Source organism: Trichosurus vulpecula, chromosome 9 (assembly GCF_011100635.1).
Source record: "Trichosurus vulpecula isolate mTriVul1 chromosome 9, mTriVul1.pri, whole genome shotgun sequence".
Classification (NCBI taxonomy): Eukaryota; Metazoa; Chordata; class Mammalia; order Diprotodontia; family Phalangeridae; genus Trichosurus; species Trichosurus vulpecula.
This window is the reverse complement of record NC_050581.1, coordinates 35,962,863-35,977,067: the sequence shown is the minus strand read 5'-3', so window position 1 is coordinate 35,977,067 and position 14,205 is coordinate 35,962,863.

The following is a 14,205-nucleotide window of genomic DNA, read 5'->3' as shown; positions in this document are numbered from 1 at the left end:
GATTTTAAGGATACAGTTTGGCTTGTAATATTAACAGAATAATAATTTACTAGTTAGATATTTATTTGAGAGGCAGTGTGATACAGTGGTAATTGAGCCAAACCAGGGAGACCTGGGTTTGAGTCCTGATTCTGACAAATACTACCCATATTTACAGCAGTTTTTTTTGTGGTGGCTAAGAATTGGAAATTAAAGGGATGCCCATCAATTGGGGAATGGCTAAACAAGCTGTGGTATATGATTGTAATGGAATATTATTGTGCTATAAGAAATGACAAGCAGGATGGTTCAGAAAAACCTGGAAAGACTGACATGAACTGATGGCATAGTGAAGTGAACAGAAGCAGGAGAACACTGTACACAGTAACAGCAACATTGTTCAATGAAGAATTGTGAATGATTTAGCTATTCTCAGCAATGCAATGATCCAAGACAATCCCAAAGGACTAATGGTGATGCATACTATCTGCCTCCAGAGAAAGAACTGATATTGATGGAAAAATAGACTGAAACATGCCATTTTTCACTTTCTTTCATTTTTTCTTTTCTTCTAGTCTTCTTGTACAAAATGACTAATATGGAAATGTCTTACATAATTGCATATATATAACCTATATCTGATTGCTTACTATCTCAGGGAGGGGGAAGGGGAAGGAGGGGTAAGTAGGGAGGAAAGGATAGAATTTGTTAACTCAAAACTTTAAATAAAAATGTTTAAAATTGGAGAAATAAAAAAAGAAAAAAGCTTATATTTTGAACGCAATTCTATTCTGATTTCATACTATTGCTAACAGCTTACTTAGTGAGAAGGTCATGATTATTTGTTACTAATAAGTGTTTTATAATTGGGAATAGTAATGAATGCAGCCGCTCACCGTGGAAGATTCTTTGTAACATTTTTCATTTGCGCCTTATATAAGCTAATTTTTGAGTGTGTCAGTTCATTACACTTTCACTTAAAAATTCAAAGTTTATTTTAAATTTGCTATGTGTCATTTGTAAATTTTCCGGAACTATTGAATTAGTACTATCTAAATCTGGAGGATTTGTTTTTCTTAAAATGAAAAAGAATTTATTCAATTTTGCTTTACCCATTTTAATTTCTCCATTTGCAGGAAAATGCCTTACCAAAGGAGTGATTTCCTGGTAGAACTTATGCTAAGAAAGGAAGAAGAGACCCTAGGCATTAAATTTACATACCCAGAAGAGATTTACTGAAGTCTAGTCTTTACAGATGTCAGGGGACTCCTAAGTCCTGGAAAGGGGAAATGCAGCAAGTCTTCAAGTCCATATCAGAATAGGGCAAGTGGAAAGCCAGCAAAAAAGTTGGCTTGAGCAAATAAATGGGAAAAAAGCATTTATAAAGTGCTTAGTATGTGCCAAGCACTGTGCTACCTACTGTGGCTACCTTTAGAAAAATAAGACTGCTTTTCTGCTGAAAAGGAGTTATGTTGAGGACACTCCCTTAGTTTCTCAGTTCCCTGGGATTCAAGGGCAGCCATCGCCGACGTGCTATATCTTACCTAGGCTCCCAGATCTATACTTTGACTTCTCTGAACACTGTAGTTGTTTAACTGGGATGAGCGACATAGGGCTAGAATGCTCATTTCTCTTATTGGTTATTCAAAATTCCTTAACAAGGGCACAGGAAAGTCTTTGACCTGTGACCTCAGGTGCTATGGGCACCTAGGTACATTTGAACCAAGATGGACCTTTTCCTATAAAGTGTAACTGGGGAAGGGGGTGGGTGGTCAGCTAGTTAATTTGTGGGTGTGAGGGGAGGAATAGGCAAACAATTATACCTCCACAGGTATACAGAATAATGAATGATTCGTATGTGCACAAGTATTCCAAAGGTGTTCTTTCTATCTTTAAGTTGGTTAGCCATCCATCTCCAATGTCTGGAATGTTCTTTTAAGTCATCTCTGTTCATTGATTTTCTTCAAGTTTCAGCTAAATCCCATCTTCTACTGGAAACCTTTCCCAACTCCTCTTAATTCTCATGCCTCCTTTATTTTTTTTTTATCATTTCCTATTTATAATGTACATAGCTTGGCTGTACATTGTTTTTTGTTTTTCATATTTCCCATTAGACTGAGCTCCTTGAAGGCAAGGACTGTCTTTTGCCCTTTTTGTATCTCTAGTGCCTAGTACAGTGCCCAATACATAGTAGACATAATAAATGTTTACTGACACGGATAGATAGATAGATAGAATGTCCTAGGAATGTTTTCTCAAGTTAGAGGCCAATGGTCCTTTGAAGAGTTTACATCTGTCCTTTGGGATTTTGGAAAAAAAAGGGAGAGAGGTTGAAAGTCCTTCTGTAGAGCAGAAAAACTACTAATTCACAAGGATTCTACTATGAGGCAATAGGGCTTCAATGATCAATATAGCTATGAATAAATGTGTGGATGTATATATACACTTCCTAGTAAGCAATATCATTCACTTTCAAAAGCAAATTAATTTACTTCACTAAGGAAGAATGGCACTTACAGTTGCAAAAATACTAAATGGCAAACATATCCCTACTCACATTATGAGAAGGATCATAGCAGCCATAAACCACTTATAATGGAATCAAATGGAGCTCATAGTCTAGCTGGCCCTGACAGAACCATAGAATTATTCAAAAAAGCCATGCCCATTGTTCATATAACACATACAACCCAACCTGAGATCAAATCCTGACTGTTTCTTGTTATCCATCTCTGTGACCCTGGGCCAATCACTTAACTTTTCTGGGCCTCAGTTTCCTGGAATTGGAAGAGGGTTGGACTAGTTATCTTCTATGGTCCCTTCCAGTTTTAAATTCTATGAACCTATTTTTTACTTCTATTTTTTATGAGTCTAATCATAGACTAGTAGAGAAGTTATTTCATGTCTTACTATGTCTTTTCAGTAGTTGATCTGAAACAGGCATGTGACAGTTGCTCTTCCACACCTTGTATTCCACCAAGTACTCTTCCATTCAGTGACGCTGTCCTCTTTACTGTTTCTTGGACAAAATACTCCATCTCTACGACTCCAGGCATTTTCATTGGCTGTCTGCCATGCCTAGCATGATCTCCCTCCTCAACCTGTCCTTCCTTCCTACAAGTCCAATAAATTTTACCTTCTACAGGAAGTCTTTTCCAATTCCTCTTAATTCTTTTTTTTCTTTTTTTAATTATAAGTTTATTTTTTTATTTTTAGTTTACAACACTCAGTTCCACAAGCTTTTGAGTTCCAAATTTTCTCTCCCTGCCCCTCGCCCCCAAGATGGCATGTAATCAATGTAGCTTCTATATATACCTTCACATTGAACTTATTTACATAGTAATCTAGTTGTAAAGAAGAATTATAACCGATGGAATGAATCATAAGAACAATTCCTCTCCACTCTAGTGCCTTTCCTCTGATTATTTCCAATTTATCCAGTATGTATCTTGTTTGTCCAGTGCTTCTTAAACTGTGGGTCACCACCCCATATGCCTGTGGTGATCCACAGTTTAAGAAGTGCTGAAACGGGGGGGCAGCTAGGTGACACAGTGAATAGAGCACCAGTCCTTGAGTCAGGAGGGCCTGAGTTCAAATGTGGCCTCAGACACTTGACACTAGCTGTGTGACTTGCCACGCCTCCCCCTTCCAAAAAGGGGGGTGGGAAGTGCTGAGGGGTCTGGAGTGGAAAAACTTTAAGAAGCCCTGGATTGTATTAGATTGTGAGTTCATTGAAAATGGAGCCTGTCTTTTACCTATCTTTGTATCTCCAGTGCTTAGCGCGGTGTCTCGTATATAGTAGGTGCCTGATAAATTTCTATTAACTGATTTACTGTACCCAAGAAAGACCAGGCAACAGCAGATTGTATTTCTTGATTTTGAGAAGCTTCTCAACCCTGGAAATTCAGTTACTGAAAATCTCAACAGCAACAACAAAAGATCATTCCAGTTAAATAGGCAGGTCTAAGAAATTCCAGTCATATTCATGTTCTTGGTTGTAGCCAGTGGTTCAATCTTTACAATAGTTATCTGCCATTACATTTTTTCTTCGTATAATCTTTTGGATGATGTTATGGAACCTCAGTTTCTCAGAACACCATTAGAGAAATGCTGGTTTGGGAGATGTCTTAGAAGAGCAGATCATGAGGAAATCTAGACCCAGTAAGTCACATGGTGATCCCAGTTCAGGCTATTGGACTTTGATTAGGAAAATGTCAGGAGAGCCATTGATGAAGTCAAGAGATGGGTCTGGCACATGCTTGACATAAAAGGAAAAAAGGAAATGGAACAGTTTATCATTCTAATTCAGGGGTTCTTAAACTTTTTTTATGTGTGTCACAGACCCCTTTGGCAGTTCAGTGCATTACTAGAGAGACCCCTTTTCAGAATATTGTTTTTTAATGAATAAAAGAGACTATAGAAGATTGCAAAGGAAACTATTCCACTGAAATAGTCATCTATGTATTCATTTTTAAACACAAGTTCAAGAATCCCAGGTAAAGAATCCCTGGTAAAACTGAAGAAAGAAGGAAATGAGTTTCTATAATAGTGTTCTTTGAAAAGTACCTGGATTATTTAAAGCACTCCTGGAAAGAGGCAGAATCAAATGCTGCTCCATCTAGCCCCATTGCATGTATTGGATGACTGAATGGAGAAAGACTAAATATCCTAGGACCTTGATTAAGGGTTGCCTAGCCCTGTAAGCCTGGCAGCTGGTGGATCAAAAACCGAATTACAGGTCTTATACAGGATGTCCCAAAAGTCACAGGGCAGTTCAAAACTGTTCAAGCTTAAAATTGAACTAAGACTTTTGGGACACCCTGTATTGTGCAGAAAGTGAGTTTTCCTGATGATATTAGGTATCAGGGTGGGGGACTTGCTAGGGTTGGGAATGTGGAAGGAGCTTTGCTCACAGCTATGGGGGCAGCTGATAAAGAGAGTATTTAACTGCAATGACATTTCCACAAGGAGTCATGGCTGAAGGCTGCCTCCTTTACTTTGGGTTTACTGGTTAGATTTCTTTCTCAAAAACCAAGCCTTAAACCCACCTCACTCTGGAGCTCATAGATCAGACAATAGGTACCTGCCCTCCTATGAATGTAAATACTAAACAGTAACTGTTTCTCTTTTGGCCAGGAACCTTAAGGGTCTTCCCCTCCCAGTTTGATTTTGTTTTCTTTTGAGTTTTTGATTAAAGGGGCCATCCCTTGATTAACTTCTTAAAGAGGCCTATTCACTGAATGGATGTTACCTCACTCACAGTGAACACCTGAAAAGACCTTAGCCTAAAAGGGCCAGGGTCTCCCGTTGCATCCTTGGCCATCTCCAGTCATTCTGGTGAATATCAGGCCACTAGACCCAGATGGCTCTGGAGGAGAAAGTGAGGCTGGTGACCTTGCACAGCCCTCTCTCACTCAAATCAAAGTCAACTGCAAGTCATGTCATCATTTCCCTGATGTCATGGTCCTCTTCAAGAACAAAGGACAAACACAACAACAACAACATTTCCACAGGGAGTATCAAGAAGTGGGAAGATAGTAAACTGGTTTTTAGGCAGAGATAGTAGACTTGGTGATGGAAGATTGGTAAGAGTCAGTGATGAGGGCCAGAGGACTATTTCTACGTAACAAGCCAACTCAATTAAATAAGTGTTTAGTAAGGATCCATTTGCCAGGCATGGTACCAGATGCTGGGGATACAAAACAAAAAGTGAAAAAAGTTCTGGGCCTTCAAGGAGCTTACATTCTACTGAGGATGAAAATGACATAAACAGAGAAATCAATATAAAGCAGCTGGAAAGTAAGTAATCTAGCCCTAAGTCCTCAATTTGTAGTTCAATCATTTCTCAGTCATGTCTGACCTTTCATGACCCCATCTGGGGTTTTCTTGGCAAAGATACGGAACTGGTTTGCCATTTTCTTCTCCAGATCATTTTACAGATGAGGAAACTGAGGCAAACAGGGTGAAGTGACTTGTCCAGGATCACACAGTAATGGTCTGAGGCTGGATTTTTTTCTTTAGAACTAGTGTGTTTAATTTTTTATTCAATGAAAAATAAACTGTATTGAAAGAGATTGTAATTTCATAAACAAGTTTTTCCCTGTTCTTGCAGTATAAAGGTGTTTGTCTTTGTATTTGTCAAATTCAGAATAACAAAAAGAAATTTAAAGGAATAAAAAGCACCTTTACTTTTCACTGAAAAAACAAATAATTGTTTAAAGGAATTTTGTTGAGTTGAACAGGCTGCACTGGATTGAATGTGGAATTATAGCCACATTGAATGGGGAATTCTTCCTTCCCCACTATGGCCTGGACTTCCTCAGGCTGTTTTGTGAATGTTCACAGCCACCTCTCCTCCTCCTCTACCCTTCTCAAGTAGTTTCTTTCAATAATACAAACCTCGGCTGTGAAATGGCAACCTCTCTCCTTGGCACATAGGTAGAAGAGAGGTCAACAAAAAAAGAAACCTAACTGATAATTCAGCAATGTCCTTTGGGGTTTCATTATCTATACAAGAAACAGAAGAGTATTGGTAAGTTAGGTTGTTTTAATAAAAAATGATAATGAAGATTTAAACTCAGGTCCTTCCAGGCCCAGCATTCAATCTACTTCACCACTGAGCTGTCATAATTCCTCAATTTACATGCTTTCAAATACAAGTAAACAAAAAAAAAATTCCAGGCTTTGGGGAATGCTAATAATTGAGAGGATCAGGAAAGGATTTGTGAAGGGTCACTTGAGTCAAACCTTGAATGGAGCTGGTATTTTAACAGGCTGAAGTGAGAAGAGAGGGGAGACAGCCCATGCAAAGGCAGGAAATCGAATGTTGTTTGCAGAGAACAGCAAGTTGGTCAGTTTGGAAGAAATAAAGGTACATGCTGGGAAATAAATCTGGAAACATTGGTTGGGGCATAGTTGTGAAGATCTTTAAATGCCAAACAGAGGAGTTTGTATTTCATCCTAGGAGCTTTTTTCGTTAAGGGACTGACATAGTCAGACCTATGACTCAGAAATATAATTTGGCAGCTGTGTGGAGGATGTATTGTGGAGAGGAGATATTTGAGGCAGGCAGCCCAATTAGAAGGATGCTTTGGTAGTCTGGCTACTACGTGACAAGGGCCTGAATAGGTCGATGGCTGTATGAGTGAAGAGAAGGTCTGAGGTGTTTGTGAAAGATGTTGTGGATATAAAATCAATAAGAATTAGTAACTGGTTATACAGGGCGTCCCAAAAGTCCCAGTACAGTTTTGCTTAAACAAAAACAAAGCTATTAAAGCTTCTATACTAATGCTCATATTCAAAGCTTTATATTAAAGTTTAAAATTACACTAAGACTTCTTGGACACCCTATGGCAGGGATTGAGAGAGTGGAGAAGACAGGGTGACACTGAGATTGTGAACCTGGGTTACAGAAGGCTCATAGTACCTTTGACAGAAATTGAGATATTAGGAAGGATTTTTTGATGGGGGGAGTTGGGGGAGATGATGAAGCCTGTTTTAGGCAGGTTGAGTTTGAGATGACTATGAATATGGAGGTAGGGACAAAACTCTGGATTGGAGCTCAGGAGAGAGGTAAGTGCTGGATATGTAGATTAGGAAGTCACCTACACAGAGATGTTAAAATGGATTTAAGTCTCTTAGAACCACAGCCTGTTTTAGCAGCATTTTCGACTTCATACATTCATGAGCAATATAAAGTTTCCCATACTCCTCCAACAAGCCCATTTTAAATTGTCTTTGCACTATATACTTGAGTTGTTGTTCAGTTGTGTGCTACTCTCTGTGACACCATTTGGGGTCTTCTTGGCAAAGATATTGGAGTGGTTTTCCATTTCTTTCTCCAGATCATCATACAGATGAGGAAACTGAGGCACATAGGGTTAAGTGACTTGCTCAGGGTCACGTAGCTGGTGTCTGGGGCCAGACTCCAGGCCCAATACTTTATCCATTGCACCACCTAACTGACCCAATATACTTGAGATCTGACCTCTTCTCACATGTCACTTCAAACATCAATTGCTTTGCTTAATCTTTTCTCAAGCAGATGTTAATAATGATTTCCAATAAATTCTTCTTCTAATGCATCCATTAGTTAAGGAAGCATGTTAAAAAGAGGATTATGCCTCAAAACAAAATGCAAGGTGGGAGTTTCCTCTCCTAATCTCATTTCCTCCCACTCAAGTTACACAGCTGCGTCTGCAGAACAGTGGCCCTAGAATCACATTTCTTAGGACCTCACACTGCCCCCAACCCACCCACACATCCTATTGTGTTTAAATTCCATCACTAACACAGAATCAAAAGAGGTTTATGATCCTGTTAATTACCACAGTGACAGATGACTGTTATTACCTGGAACAGGATTATGTCTTTGCTGGAGTATCTGACCAAAAAAAAAAACAAAAACCCCAAAGTTCTACAGGTGTTAGAATAATGGTTTTCCAGGAAAAAAAAGAAAGAAATCTATAGTCTATAAAGAAGGGGAAGACAGTATGAAGAGCTGGCTTTCTGCAACTGTTTTCCCATTCAGGAAACTCCAGTGGCATCTGGAGCTGTCCACACTTGATGCTCATTTAGGAAGGCTCAACTGGATCACCTAGACCTGGGATTCTTAATTTAGGGTCCACAGATTCAAGTCTGTGAGGAGATTTCAGGGGGCTGGTGAACTTAGATGGGAAAAATATGACATCTTTATTTAGTATAATTGGTTTTTAATCCTATGTATTTTATTTTATGCTTTAAAAATGATACTCTGAAAGGGGAACAAATATTTACTTTACATAGCACCCAATTTACTAATGAGCTGTGCCTAGCACTTAACAAATATTTCATTTGATCCTCACAACAATCCTACAAGGTAGCTGATATTATTATCTCCATATTACAGTTGAGGAAACTGAGGCAGATAGAAGTTAGGTGACTTGCCTAGGGTCCTATGGCTAGTAAAAGGTTTGAGTCTGGATTTGACTCCAGTCTTCCTGACTGCAGATCCAGTCCTTTATACACTGTTCCACCTAACTACCCCGAAGGATCCATTGGCTTCATTACACTAACACAGGTCCACGTCAAAAGCCCTTGATCCAGTCCAATTCTTTCATTTTTACAGATGAAAAAAGCAAAGACAAAGAAAGCAAGCTTAAGTGGCTTACTTAAGATCATTCTCTTGCTTGTCTTCAGTCTCTCCCTGTCTACTGGCTGTTTCCCTATCACCTACAAACATGTCTCCCCCATTAAATCTCCTCCCATCAAATTCTCTACCTCTTCATGTCAAAAAACCCCTCACTTGATCCATCCATCCTCACTAGCTATGATTTGATATCTGTCCCTCTTTTGTGACTAAACACTCAGAGAAGGTACTCTGCCATAGGTGCCACCACTTCCTTTCCTCTCAGTCTCTTCTGGTCATCTAAACTCATCATTCAACTGAAATCACCCTTTCGAAAGCAATCCCTTAATTGTCAAGTCTAATGACCTTTTCTCAAGTCTCATCCTTCTGGACCTCTGTAAAGGCAATCAGTGAATGGGAAGATCTTCCCTGCCCATTTCAGTGGGCTTCGGGGGTGGGGCTCTCAGGGTCCTGGGGGAGTGGCAAGGACTGGAGCCAATGGTAGGCGCCGGAGTTCTGGTCTACATGATGACACGAAGCCTGTGGTGGGAGGAGCTTGCTGAACGGTTGGAGCAGAGCTAAGAGGCAGTTGGTGAGAGCAGTTAAGAGCTGAAGGAGAGACGAAGCAGTCAGCTAGCTGGAACACAGCTTGGAGATTGCAGGACTGACCCTCATGGAGACCGGAGAGTGCTGAGCAGGGGCTTGAGGCCAGTGGGTGGTCTTCTTGCTGGAGGGCCCTGGCATTGGGGTGCGGGGGGGGGAAGCACCAGTATGGCTTGGCTTACTGCCATAATGTTTTTCTGTGGCCTCCTGGTCACTATTATGAGATGGGCATACTGGTTTTGGAAGGTTCTTGCCAGGATGTCAAACTGGGGACACTGGTCTGTGGGTCTGCTACTTTTGAGTTTCAATAAATGCTTTAACTCCTCTGCCTTCTACTTAGAGAATTCCTTATATCCTGTGTTTCTGGACCATTCAGGCATATTCATGGTTATCTTTGAAGTCAAGAATTCTGCCTTAATGATATAACTTCTCTATTGCCTTTGACACTGTTGACTACATGTGCCCCCACATTGGTTCTAGAACTGCAGATGGCACTCAGTGAGCGCCCTCACTCTTCCTTTACCAACTCAAGGGAAATGTTGTTCCCCTCCCCAAGGGGGACATCCAGGTGAGAACAGAAACCCAGAAAAAGATAGAAGTAGGAAGCCCACAGGTAGAGGTTGGCCAGATGGTTGATAGTGGCCTTGGTCTTGGGAAGAAATTGGAGGTGGAGCTCATGGCACCAGAGGCAGGAGGCTTGTGGCAATGTAGGCAGCTGGTCCCAGAGGAAAGAAGGGGAAAGGTAGCTCAGGTCGGCTGGTCCTGAGGATAGCAGGATGAGGTACCAGCATATGGAAAGGTGAAGGTCAGGAATAAGGGGGATGGAGGTTCCCCCCAGGGGTGATGTGGTCTCATTTTATTCAGATTTTCTACTGCTTTATCTAAACTATTGATTCTTCTATTTGACATCTTAAATTCTTCTTTCAATGATCTATTTAAATGCTTATAGGTATCAGGTTTTTCTTTGTATTTCTTTGTTGTTCAGTCACATCTGACTCTTCATGATCCCATTTGGGGTTTTCTTGGCAAAGATACTGAAGTGGTTTGCCATTTCCTTTTCCAGCTCATTTTACAGATGAGGAAACTGAGGCATGCAGGGTTAAGTGACTTGCCCAGGGTCACACAGATACTAAGTGATGGAAGCTGGATTTGAACCAAGGTCTTCCTTACTCCAGGCCCAATGTTCTATCCACTGTGCCACCCAGCTGCTTTGTATTTCTTACTGAGTTTCTAAATCACTTTAGAGGCTCATGCAGTAAATCCATTCTTGTTTCTAGGCATTTGGTTGTTCTTATAGTCTTATGCTTTCCTTTTTATGGATTTCTTCCATGATACATCTTCAGGCAAACAGGCTGGACAACCACTTGTCAGGGATATTGTAGAAGACATCTTTGTTCAGGTATAGGTTAGATCAGAAAACCTCTGGGGTCTCTTCCAGCTCCAGGATTTTCTAATTCTCCACATTACAAGCTGTTTTTCATCATTTTTCTGTTGTGAACATACAGACTGGTTTCTTTGGCATGGTTGCAATTTTCACCATGGACTTTCTAGTGTTCTTGGCCTTGATGCAATTAGTATGATGCCTGTTGCATTTGGAGAACCTTGTCATTACACAATCCCGCTTGTGCTTGGATCTTGCCCAGGACATCTTTGGTGACACTGGTTAATAGACATCTCCCAGTTTAACATCTTGCTTGATGTCAATATTCAGTGAATCACTAAGCAAAACAGTTTTTTGTAATTGCATCTGTCACTGAGTCTTGTACGATGTTTATGAGAGATGCCGAATCTGAGCAGATATTTTAAGGCTGAATTTTGCTCTATAGTCAGATATTTCAACACTTTAAGGATCTGAGATTTTGTTAGTGTGGGCTTCACCACTCATGTAGATCTCAATCACTTCAGAATCTAGCAGATGGTGCTTGAGGGTTGCCGTAATTGTAAAATTTGTCACCCTGAAGCCAACTTGGTGTAAGCCTCTCTCTACGTTCAGCTGGGCTTATCCTTGGATAGTGGATATGCAGCAGAGCAAAGGGTGGATGATCACTTTTTTGGATATGTTATAGCAGGGATTCCTTTGTGGGTTTGGGTTGGACTAGATGGCCATTGATATATATATATATATATATATATATATATATATATATATATATATATATATATATATATATATATATATATATATATATATATATATATATGTATATGTATATGTATATATATGTATGTATATATATACGTATGTATATGTATATGTATATATACACACACATACACATATATACACACATATATACATACACACATACATATATACATATGCATACATATATACATACATATATACATATACATACACACATATACATATATACACATACACACATACACATATACATATACATATACATACACACATATACATATATACACATACACACACACACATACACATATACATATAAAAGATCCCCCATATTACAGTCCTGGCCCTGCATGTCCTCTGCATGAACCTTTGGACTCTCATGCTTGGAGATGTGATAGGCCTAGAGCAAAGAATGACAAACCTTCAGACTCTCCTGCTTGGAGATATGATAAGCTTTGAACAAAGGATAATAAACATTCTTGAGGTTAAACACTTGTAGAAACTGCCGTTCCGGGGGCCTAGCCAGCTCCTACGAATAACATCTCATGAGAACCCGTTGTGAGGGTTGGCTCCCCTCCCAATGGGAACATCCAGGTATTTGACAGTGAGCTTTGTTCAAGGCCCTATTTAAGTCTCCACGTGGGTGAGTCACGTTGGAATCTCACCCATGGAGAGGATGCTCTGCCTGGGACCCTCCTGTTTGGGACCCTGATAAGCGGTACCCCGGGATTCCCCAGCTTGAAAACTCAGGTGTTGAAGTTCCCCCAATGGTGATGCTTTCTGTTGTTGTCTGTCTATGTTGCTTTTGCTGTATTAGCTATGCTATTAGGAATTTTTAGTTATTGCTGTTGTAAATCCAATGTAGTATTCCCCGCCTTTTAATAAAAGCATTATTCTGTTGAGAGTGTGTCTTATTGCAGGTGCAAATCCAAACCTTACTAAGCTTAATTGCATAGCTATGTTGACTCCTCCCCAAACCATTTTGAACCCCCAAGGCCTGAGAAAGACCTAAAACCTGGATCAGCCAATTAGGAGAGGCATTGTGGCCCACTCTGAGCTCAACCTACCATAATGCTTTGCGTGCTCTGGCATAACAGACATGCCTTGCTCTCTGAGTGAACTCAAAATGCCCCTTCCTGCATTAACACTATAAGGCCAGATGAAGTTGACCAGGAGCATTCTTTTATTTATAACTACCAAGGACAAAGTGCCTTGAACCAGACACTATCTTGAATAATGGGACTTTTCTTAAGTATTTTATGTAGCTGTACTATATTATGTCATGGTAACAGTGATAGAAACACAGATATCCTGGATCTACAATTTCAATTGACACTTTAACACTGCTCCTATCTTATTGTATTTACAAGCTATTCACTTAAGAAATTCCTTTCTCATATCATAGTTAACCATAATTTTGGCTGACATAGGCATCCTGAGCCAGGAAGGGAGGGAGGGGTGAGAGGGAATTACTCTGAAGATATAAGGTCTGCATTGTCTGTCCATCTCTGAGCTCATTGTCTTACAATGAGCTCCTATGTATATCTCTATATGCATGTTCTGTAAGCTTTGAGAGATGGAAATAGAAAAGACAGGCACTCAAATAATTATGAGGGAAGCAAGAGTGGGTTAAGTGAAAAGAAAAGGTCCAGGCAAAGTGCTCTCAGAAATCTGAGGAGAGGGAGATTTTTTTTCACTTGGTTGGGGGGAGGGAAGGGCATGGATAGTTACATGGAGAAAGTAGAACCTTATATTATGCTTTGAAGGAGGTGGAGGACTTCAATGGGCAGAGATGGTGGTGGTGGTAATGGTAGAATAATTACCAACATGGAGTGGTAGGAGAGGAAACATGGCAAAACAGAGAGAAGGTCTTAATGTAAGAAGAATGGCTGCAAATCACATCCCTAATATATACTGGTCATGTGACCCTAAGCAAGGCAATCAGTCATCAAACATTTGACACATACCACATGCCAGGCACTTTGTTTGGGAAATAAGTACAAAGAATGAAACAATCCCCATGCTAAAAGAACTCTGAGAACACATATTGTACAGCAGGTGCCAATCTTCAGTGGCAGAGGGAATTTCCTCTTTGGGAATTCCCTATAGTTTTTTGATCTTGTATTTCTATCAGTAGAACATTTGCACACATGCTCCCCCAATAGATATGTATTTACTTTAAAATTATACACATATACTTCTGTCCTAATAGATTATGTACAATGTAACACATAATACAAAAACTGAAATCAAATGTTGAATTAAAGATGAAACAATTTTAAAATCTTATTTTATTATTAGTATCTAAAACTTTTCTGTAGTCACACAGACAAAAATTTTAATGACTACTACTTAATTCAATATACTTCAT